Here is a 9248-nt window from a genome sequence, read left to right on the forward strand (position 1 = left end):
CTTTGATTTTTGGAACCTTTGAAAAAGAAGATATACATGTGTGACTTGTGTGCTAATTGCATACCCCAATGGTGTCGAAAATTAAGTGTTTGTCAGTAAAGGTAATGAAACAGCAAAATGTACGCCAAACAATGTATTTACAAAAAATCAGAACAAATATTGTGTAACAGGTCTGTCATCCAAACATTTTGAGAAATGATAAATAATTGTACAGTTTTTTTTTAATAAATCAGTAAAATTATGTATAATGACTGAATCTTAGAAAAGGCCTAAAATTTTCAGGCATTTTTCAAAATGCCTATATTTAGAAAATGCCTGTAATATAATTATATATAGGTGGGAAAAAGCAAAATAAAAAAATACCGAACTCCGAGAAAATGTTTTAACACAAAGTATATAATTAAAAGGCAAAATCAAAAGCTCAAACACATCAAACAAGTGGATAGCAACTGTCATATTCCTGACTTGGTACATAAAAGTAACGAAATTTCATGGTTTGTTTTCATTTTTAATATCTTAATTCCTTTGTATCATCATCGTTATTGATTTGAGGCAGTAGTAATAGCTGTTGTGAAATGTGTACCAAATAATGCCTGTACCATATGGACAGTCAGCTGTCAGGGAATATTAACCGTTTAGGTTCGAGTCATGACATGCCTCATACAACCAGGCTCAATGATAATGTGTGGCACAATTCCAACCTCAGTAAGGGTCATTCTCTGTCATCTGTCCTGAATCTTTGTCCGTTATGTCTGGCTAGAGAGTCACCTAAAATATAAAATCAGTATCAATCTATTCTTTCAAATAAGTAAGCTCATAATTGTGTTAATTTGTGGCTAAATTGGTTAGTATTTAAATTCTTTTTTTAAACCCATACGTGCCCTTTATCATTGTGTAATAATTGAACCATTGCCGATTAAAATAAACCGAATACCTATTTAAATAATCTTTCTGTTAATGTTTTAGTATGTTTGACTAAAAGTTAAGTTATTTAAAACCAAATCAAGAGTAGCATTTATTACATAAGTCACAAATAAAGTATGTGACAAGATGTGAACAATATTGTTTAAAAGGCTTAGTTATATATTATCGATCAAGATCTGATGATAAATTACAATAGAGGCATTATGTGATGTCCTTATTGGCTACAGAGCACTTCGTGTTTGCAAATATTCATACATTCTCGGCTTTCAAATTTTCCTGATTCAATCACCCAAAGAAGGTATAATAAAGCATTGACTGCATTAGAAATTATTAAGTGTTTCCCCCCTCTTTTTTTTAGAGCAGTTACATACTTTCTGTGGTTGTTTGCTATTTATACGTACATATGAATATCGAAGGATTCAAGTCTTTGGTGCAGACATTATTTCTTAAAAAAAAAACAATTTCTACATCATCGGTTAATAAATTAATTAATTAAGATACAAATCAAGTATCGACCTCAGTATGGAGAAAAAAAGGTAAGTGCATTCAGTCACATACACTTCTCACGTATACGCAATAGGCTTTTAGATTTTAGAGTTTGAAGTAAAATCTAGAAAAATGCCCCGATGAACCATAATTATTAACATTGATTGAACCACAACTGCTGCTTACTGCTACTTTCGACATTATTTGCTTTATTTGACGGTCATTTTTATTTTAATTGTAGGAGTAATTAAGGAGTGCTAGCAGAAAGAACCACTGATCTTCAGCAGGAAAACTTAAAATCATTGCAAAAAAGGTTTTACTTGTGCGAAATTAAAACTATCAATCAAACCATAGTAAGATAATAATATTGTCGATGAAGAACTAAGACACGTTCTAGTTGACCCCGACATCATTAATTACAAAGATGTACCTTGGTTGAATGTATAAATTGTTGAAAGCTATACCTAAATTTGATGTGATTTGTTCTCAACTAACAATTAGAGTTAAAAAGTTTACTATTGACAATTTCACCTTTTTAATATTTTAAACAAGTTGAATATTTGTGATCAACAGATTTGTTATATTCAACATGTTCAATACGATCTACAATTTGGACGCTTAATCAAGACCCTTCATCACTTTCATGCTATATTGGTATGAAAGTCTGGCGGCGTAGGGGATATACAAACACAGACACGGAATATAACCCTTATCCCTTGTGAAATCTCGAATAACATATGAGCTACATCGGATAGAGATCGACAATATGTAAATGAATATCAATTCATCTGTTTTCCCCTTTATTTGGTTGAAAAAAATATCAACGAAAAGTCTGTTATATATTAAGATCTATTTAGAAAAATAAAATAGTTCTTTCAGAAAATCTTTTATTTCGTATTTGAATGTTCTAAAATCAACCAAAGTCTTATACATGTATATGTAGGCATGCACTTGCATAAGTATACACAAGAAGATGTAGTATGATTAACAATGAGACAACTGTCCACAAGATACCAAAATGACACAGACATTAACAATTATAGGTCAGCGTATGGCCTTAAGCCAATACCGCATAGTCAGTTATAAAAGGCACCGAAATGAGAATGTAAATCAATTCAAACGAGAAATTTAACGGCCTAATCTAAATAAAAAATGAACGAAACACAGATATGTAACACATAAACAAACGACAACCACTGAATTACAGGCTCCTGTTAAGGTGGTCGATTTCAATCTGACGCAGCTCATATCATATCTCAAAATCAAATCAAACATAGGAATTAATGAGGCACCTGCATCGCCACTGTAACCTCCAACAGAAAGTGTATAGCCATTCGTCTCATTTGACAATCTGAAACTGTTATAGTTTGCGTGTTTCGTAACGCTTGAAAAGTCTGTCATGATAATCTGTAATCTGTGGTTTCCATTTGATGTTATCTGATGTATCATATCGTTTCCTAAAAAATAATAATCTGAAAACATTAATCGAACCCTCATTGATTGTGTATAAATAATTACTTAATACAGTTTAAAAGAATAAATTATGACTCTCAATTCGATAAACAACACGTAGATGTTAGAACGATATAAGTAAAAAAAACCCAGATAGTTAGCAATGCTCTTAATGTACAATATAACTGATCATGAACGTAACTGAAAACACATATTGAAGAACCTTGCTTATGTTTCGATTGAGGGTGGTCAATGACGATACATGTAAACGTATTTTGCGTTTACCATGAGAACTATTATTTCTAAGTCGTTTGTCGACAATTAAAACATTTGTATCAATTTGGAAATGTCGCTAATTTTAACGATGGACAAACACACGACTCATATGGTTTACATAGAAAAAGTCCCATTTAAACTGTATCAAGTTTGATGAATAAAGATTATTCAACAATTTTGAAACTCCAAGGATGACACAAGCAGTGAAACACTAAAACTGTTCAATTTCAAGACCAGAACTCTAGATAGCTTCAAGTAGTTAAACTCTTCAAGTAGGCGTATAACCTTTCGAATCGACTCGATACTGATTTATGTATCAAAAACTTTCAATAAAATAAGAAAAAAATCAAGACTTGTTTAATAATACCTTATTGATGCATGTGCAGAACGTTATTTGAAGATATCGACAATCAACAATATAACTATGAAACGTTTTCAAGTGTGAACCTCATTAAAACAAGCATGGTAAGGTATGAAAAACACTCATTATTATTTTTCCCAGGCTCTTTGTCGTAGAAAACACTGTTCTTGAACGTTATAAATCAGACAGATGAATCACCAACCCCACCCCAAGTGATAACTCATTTTTAAGGATCTGAGAAAAACAACCAATGCCATCATTCATTATATTATGTACTATCATAAGTGAAGCACACATGCACTAGATGTCTTGAATGTGTTCAGGTTCGATTTTAATATTGCGACTCATTTTACCTCTTTTTAGTGAGAGATGTTATGAACATACTTGTGCAAATCGTGATACAAGCATGAAATTTTGAATATAGGTTGACTAAATGATAATTAAAAAATTGAGCTGCTGGCCATACAAAATTTTATTTTTTCAAAATGGCCACCGCTCATTTGGAAATGACGTCATATCCAATTGGCTAAATCTGTTTTATAGGTATAATCCAATGTTAGTTTTGATAAAACTTCAATTAAAGTTCCTAAGGTACGATACAATAAAACATACATGAAGAACAAACTGAATTCCGGTTTCAAAATAGTGGCAACAACGTGGAAAATGTCAATTTTATCATTTCTATCAACTAATCAAGAGATATCACGGTCTTTGTTCAGTTCAAATGCATCTATACAGGTTACCTATCTTATAATTATCTGACAGTTACCAATACATACACCTGTACAAGGAAGACCAGAACGGTAGCATTAACAGTTACCCACACATCTTGATTTCTTGCATTCGGATTTCAAAAATTCGGACACGAGGATGCAACGGCAGCCAAAGAAATCCATTTTGGTTTCAAACTGTCATTGTTTTATTTTCTTTCATTATCTTGAGTGTTCATGACTTGGTACATGGACCTGTCGAATTCATAAATCGGGATGCGTCCAAACATGTCTACCTTGATATGCTTATCTTTATTCGATGTGAACCGGAAGAGAACCACTTGTAGGCAGATAAGCATCATAAAACCGATGCGTCCTTTCAAACGATTCAAATTGTGCCTCGTTAACGGCAAATGTTGATGTTGCCATACATGATGGAAAAAAATGCTTCTACGTTATCAAAGTATGTTTCTATGTTTTAATACAAAAGCGGGATAAAAACGTCCGTTACATCTGGGAACACTTTCCATGTGAGCCAAACTGACCTCTTCACTTAACCATGAAATGCCGACACAGTCCCACATCAATTAAATGCATAGCAGAAAAGAAGAACAGCTACACGAGGACCAAACGAATTTGATATGACATGAAGAGGAAGTCATGCATAGAAAGCCTTCATTTCTTCAAAAACATATTCACAATTTATCCACACCTTATCTAGCGAGTGCTGCAATTTCTAATACTACTACATCTGTGTCAGTACTACTTAAAATTACTTTTTACAATCATTCTCAGCAGCATGCGTATCATGGATAATCATGCGTGTATCTGTTTCTATTTGGTTACAGGGGGATAACTGGGAAGTATCCGTATTGGAATTGCAAAGAATATTTTCATCTTGAGTTACCATTTTTAAATCACTAGAGAAGCAATTATGTCGGTAAGAAATATGAACAGATCCGTTTTGTTGTCATCTTCACAGAGAAAACTACTCCAAACCCTTGGCGTGGTACCAGAACCAACAGCTTTATGTCTAGCAGTAGTAACTTTTTTCTCGTCCCAGTCTTTAAATCATTCATTTAATAAACATCAAATACAATGTCTACTCTTAGATACTTATTGTTGCAAGATTTTAGATAATAAGGCAGTATGAAATCATTTGTATAATCATATCATAATCAAATCGAATATTTTGCCCCACGAGGTTGCCTGGAATAAACCATTGCTGCTCCACAAACGACAAATGCGTCAGAATTTGGATCAGTTGATGGGAAAACGCAAAATGTTTCAAGTATACCCACTTGCTGTGATGTAATAACAGTGGTTAAAGTGACATTCTGAGACAAGACGTTTGGGTGTTCATGACTTGAGAAATCTTCCAAGTCAAACATCTACTTTGACAAGAAATTAAAGTAAAGAAAAGAGATCACAATCACTTTCCAGGTTCTCCAGCTTTGTTGTTGACAAAGAAGTTACCAGTTTCATTTAACGCCTTTTATAGGCAATTGTTCTTTTTTATCTGGTTATAAAAAAGGAAGATTTTCTTTCGTTTTGCATTTGCTTCAAAAGATCTTCGTATTGTTTGGACCCAATATATTGGAGTTTATATACATATCTTACCTCCTCTCGAATCAACAACTGCCTTAAAGGAGTCAATTGTGTACAAATCTGACGACTCTTCCAGAAATGAATTTCCAAACTCGTTCATCACTTTGGAAAGCCTTTCAAGTTTTTCGAAGAAATACTTTTGTGTATCGTAGAGTCTTCAATATGTTGTTCATCTGTTGTAGAATTACTCAAACCACTAGATCTTTAAAATTCATCTACTGAATTCTGATCCAGCTACCATACATCGTCGCAAAGGGATCTTCGGGTAAACGTATGGCACCAACATCGCCCTTTACAATTGCATTACTTTGTTTTTGTGCCGATGTGTGATTTAAGAAAACAACTATCTGGTCTTACACATAGTAAATTACCACTTGCAAATTCCATTGCTACCTTTGGGTGATGTTCGTGAAGGGATTACATATCTCGGAAATGGATCGGTAACCATCGAGCATAATAAACATGATCAAGACAAACAAAATACGGCATCATGCTTGGTATGGACTATTTGCAAAGTACAGTATATGCATGACTTGTGAAATGGACGTACTGCCAAAAGCACAAGAATTTCTTAATTCATAATTGAACGCCAGAAATTACACTGTGGTCGAGGTGACTCTTTTTCCTTACACCAGTTGATCAAATACTTTAACGTCACAGAGTCATGAGTTATATTTTCCGCGTTTACGCTTTCATAAGCTGACATTATCAATTCAAGAAAACACATGCTGTCATCTAATGCGAGTGGTTAGTCCTAATTACATTTGAACATACATGCAAATAATCTGCCATTCTAGTTGTTGTAATGTCGGCTTCAGTGAGGGCACATGTCCATCCACTATCACGCAATATTTGACTCAGACTTTTAAAACAAGGCATTGCAATGCACAATCCACCAAACATGACGATAAACTTATCTTCTCAGTACAAATCTGGCCATTCCCACTGATATTGCTTAGCCATACCAAAGTGGTTGATCTGAAGATATAATTTATGGTTGCCCGGGATTTAGAAAGGTATAACCACCTTTTTCACCTTATCCAATGAATGCTTGATCATTGGACATGAAAGGACGTGTTTTCAAACAGTGGCATCATAGAAGTTATACGAGCTTGAACAGAAGACCCTAGATGTTCAGAGGAATGAAATGATGACACAGATATGTTTACAAAATCCAATTCCTTATCTGTAATATGAACAACGATTTGCATCATTGTGTTGTTGTAGTGCGTGCAAATCGCTCTTTATGTCTATAAATAGTCTGCGCATGTGCAAAATTGTTAAACGCATGTGTATCATAACGTTAAAAATGGTATTAAACAAATTCATAACGTCATTAAAAATCCAAAAGCGCTAAGTATATAATGAATAGTTCAAATGTTTTTGTGCTAATTTGGTAACTTTTTTGCGCATGCGCAAACCCTGAACATGTCAAATATTCATTTCTATTATATATGTCACATTAAAAGAAGGTAGCCACCAAATCTTATAATATTCTATTCTAAAAGAAGGCCAAAGAAAACGTTTTCCAGAAAATTAAGTATCTTAAACCTGAAAAAAAACAACCATTTTAGAAAAGGTGGTGGCCATCTTTAAATAACGAATTTTTGAAATGTTGTAACTTTCTTACTTGAGACTAAACTTGAGATAAACTTTATAATGCTTGAAAATTTATAAAAGTTGTATCAATGGACAGCTAACAGATTACTCTGTCAAATTAATCCAATGCTAGTATTATACAAAACATTAAGTAATCAATTATAATGTTCACTGTGGCTACACAATTTTACAAGAAATTACCACTTTCAATTGAAATTAGCATCTTCACTGATTTTATTACATGTTGTTCCTAGAGTCATTTTCTTCAAAAGGTTGTGTCATAGGTTTTGGGTAGAATGCATAGATCACATTTTACACCTTATCAAACATTATCTACATTAATGTGGTAAGGATGTAGACACTAATTACAGATTTTTGAGAGAATGGAATACGATGGCGATAATTTGAGACACCCTTTTGTAGCTCCTGTTGTGTTGATTAATATTTCGTTAAAATTTTCTGTATAGTCATAAAGATGGAAAGAGCTTAATTCATTCAAATGAAAAAGATTCTTCAATAAATTTTTGGTAGGGGTGAGCAGCAGAGACATCAAGTTTACACTTTCACTGCGTTTTATATTTCAAATGAAAAACTGATAAAAAGTCACATAGTCGTTCCCACTTAAAGAGCTCTGACACTACAGATTTTCTTTTATAATAATTGTTACCCTGTTTCATGTATACAAACCTATGAATGTTAACTAGGTGCAAATGTCAAAATGATCAAATGTATAGCATCTATTACTAGCATCAGTGGAAATACCACATTGGAATAAATAGAAATTAATTGGTTTGACAAATAACTGATGTATTTACAACTTTGATTTAACCCATTGAAAATAAATACTGACATCTGATTAGTTTCAGACACTTATGATAAATCGAGCAAGTGATTATACCAACCTTTTGATATACATATTAATTTGAATTTCTCACCCTTTTCATAAATAATGGAGCATTACATAGTGACCTATTCCAGCGGCTCATCCCTACCACTAATTACTTAATTACATAGTAATTGTCAGTCCACCCGAGATTTCATGGACCAGAGACTCCAAGAGTCGAGGGCCAATACAGCTGACCGACAATCTATAATAGGGCCAATACAGACACAGCCAGTTCACAATAGTTATCAAAGGTACCAGGATTATAATTTAGTACGCCAGACGCGCGTTTCATCTACATAAGACTCATAAGTGACGCTCATATCAAAATATTTATTAAGCCAAACAAGTAAAAAGTTTAAGAGCATTGAGGATCCAAAATTCCAAAATGTCTAAGGTAATCTATGCCTGGGATAATCCTTAGTTTTACGAAGAAAGTTTTGTAAACAGTAAATTTGTGTAAATGTCCACATTATTGATATTCACGTCAACACCGAAGTGTTGACTACTGGGCTTGTGATACCCTCGGAGGCGAAATGTAACACTTTTATTCAAGTATTTTTAGAAAATTAAAAACCCATGGGCCAATACGGCCTTTTCCATATTTGCCCGATTTTTTTCCGTTTCGAGACTTTAATACTTTTAAAAACATTGCACAACATTTAACCTGATTTATTTCATGATTTTAATTTAAAAGATATAATACAAATGTTTTTATGCATAACGATACCACCAAAGTTAAGTAATGGCATACGAAAATTGAAACCGGTAGTGAACGTCCTGTATTAGCCAATGGGCCAATACGGCTTTTTCCGTTTTGGCCCTGTTCAATAAGCAATATTAACTCTTGATTCATAGCGACTGTGGCACGTTTTCAGTATTGCACATGCTGATTTTTCCGTATTAGGGCCGATATGCTCATATCATTTAATTTAAAGTAGCAGCATTT

The 9248-nt window shown here is 33.4% G+C and overlaps 1 long non-coding RNA gene across 1 annotated transcript; it reads right to left on the reverse strand.

Moving 5' to 3' along the window:
* Positions 1 to 487: 487 nt before the first annotated feature.
* LOC143052704 (uncharacterized) lies at positions 488 to 2862 on the reverse strand. The gene is made up of 2 exons (XR_012971213.1): positions 2703 to 2862; positions 488 to 768 (listed from the first exon to the last, which is right to left on the reverse strand). It is a non-coding gene; the product is annotated as an uncharacterized LOC143052704 (long non-coding RNA).
* Positions 2863 to 9248: the final 6386 nt, after the last annotated feature.

Source organism: Mytilus galloprovincialis, chromosome 11 (assembly GCF_965363235.1).
Source record: "Mytilus galloprovincialis chromosome 11, xbMytGall1.hap1.1, whole genome shotgun sequence".
In the NCBI taxonomy this organism is placed as follows: Eukaryota; Metazoa; Mollusca; class Bivalvia; order Mytilida; family Mytilidae; genus Mytilus; species Mytilus galloprovincialis.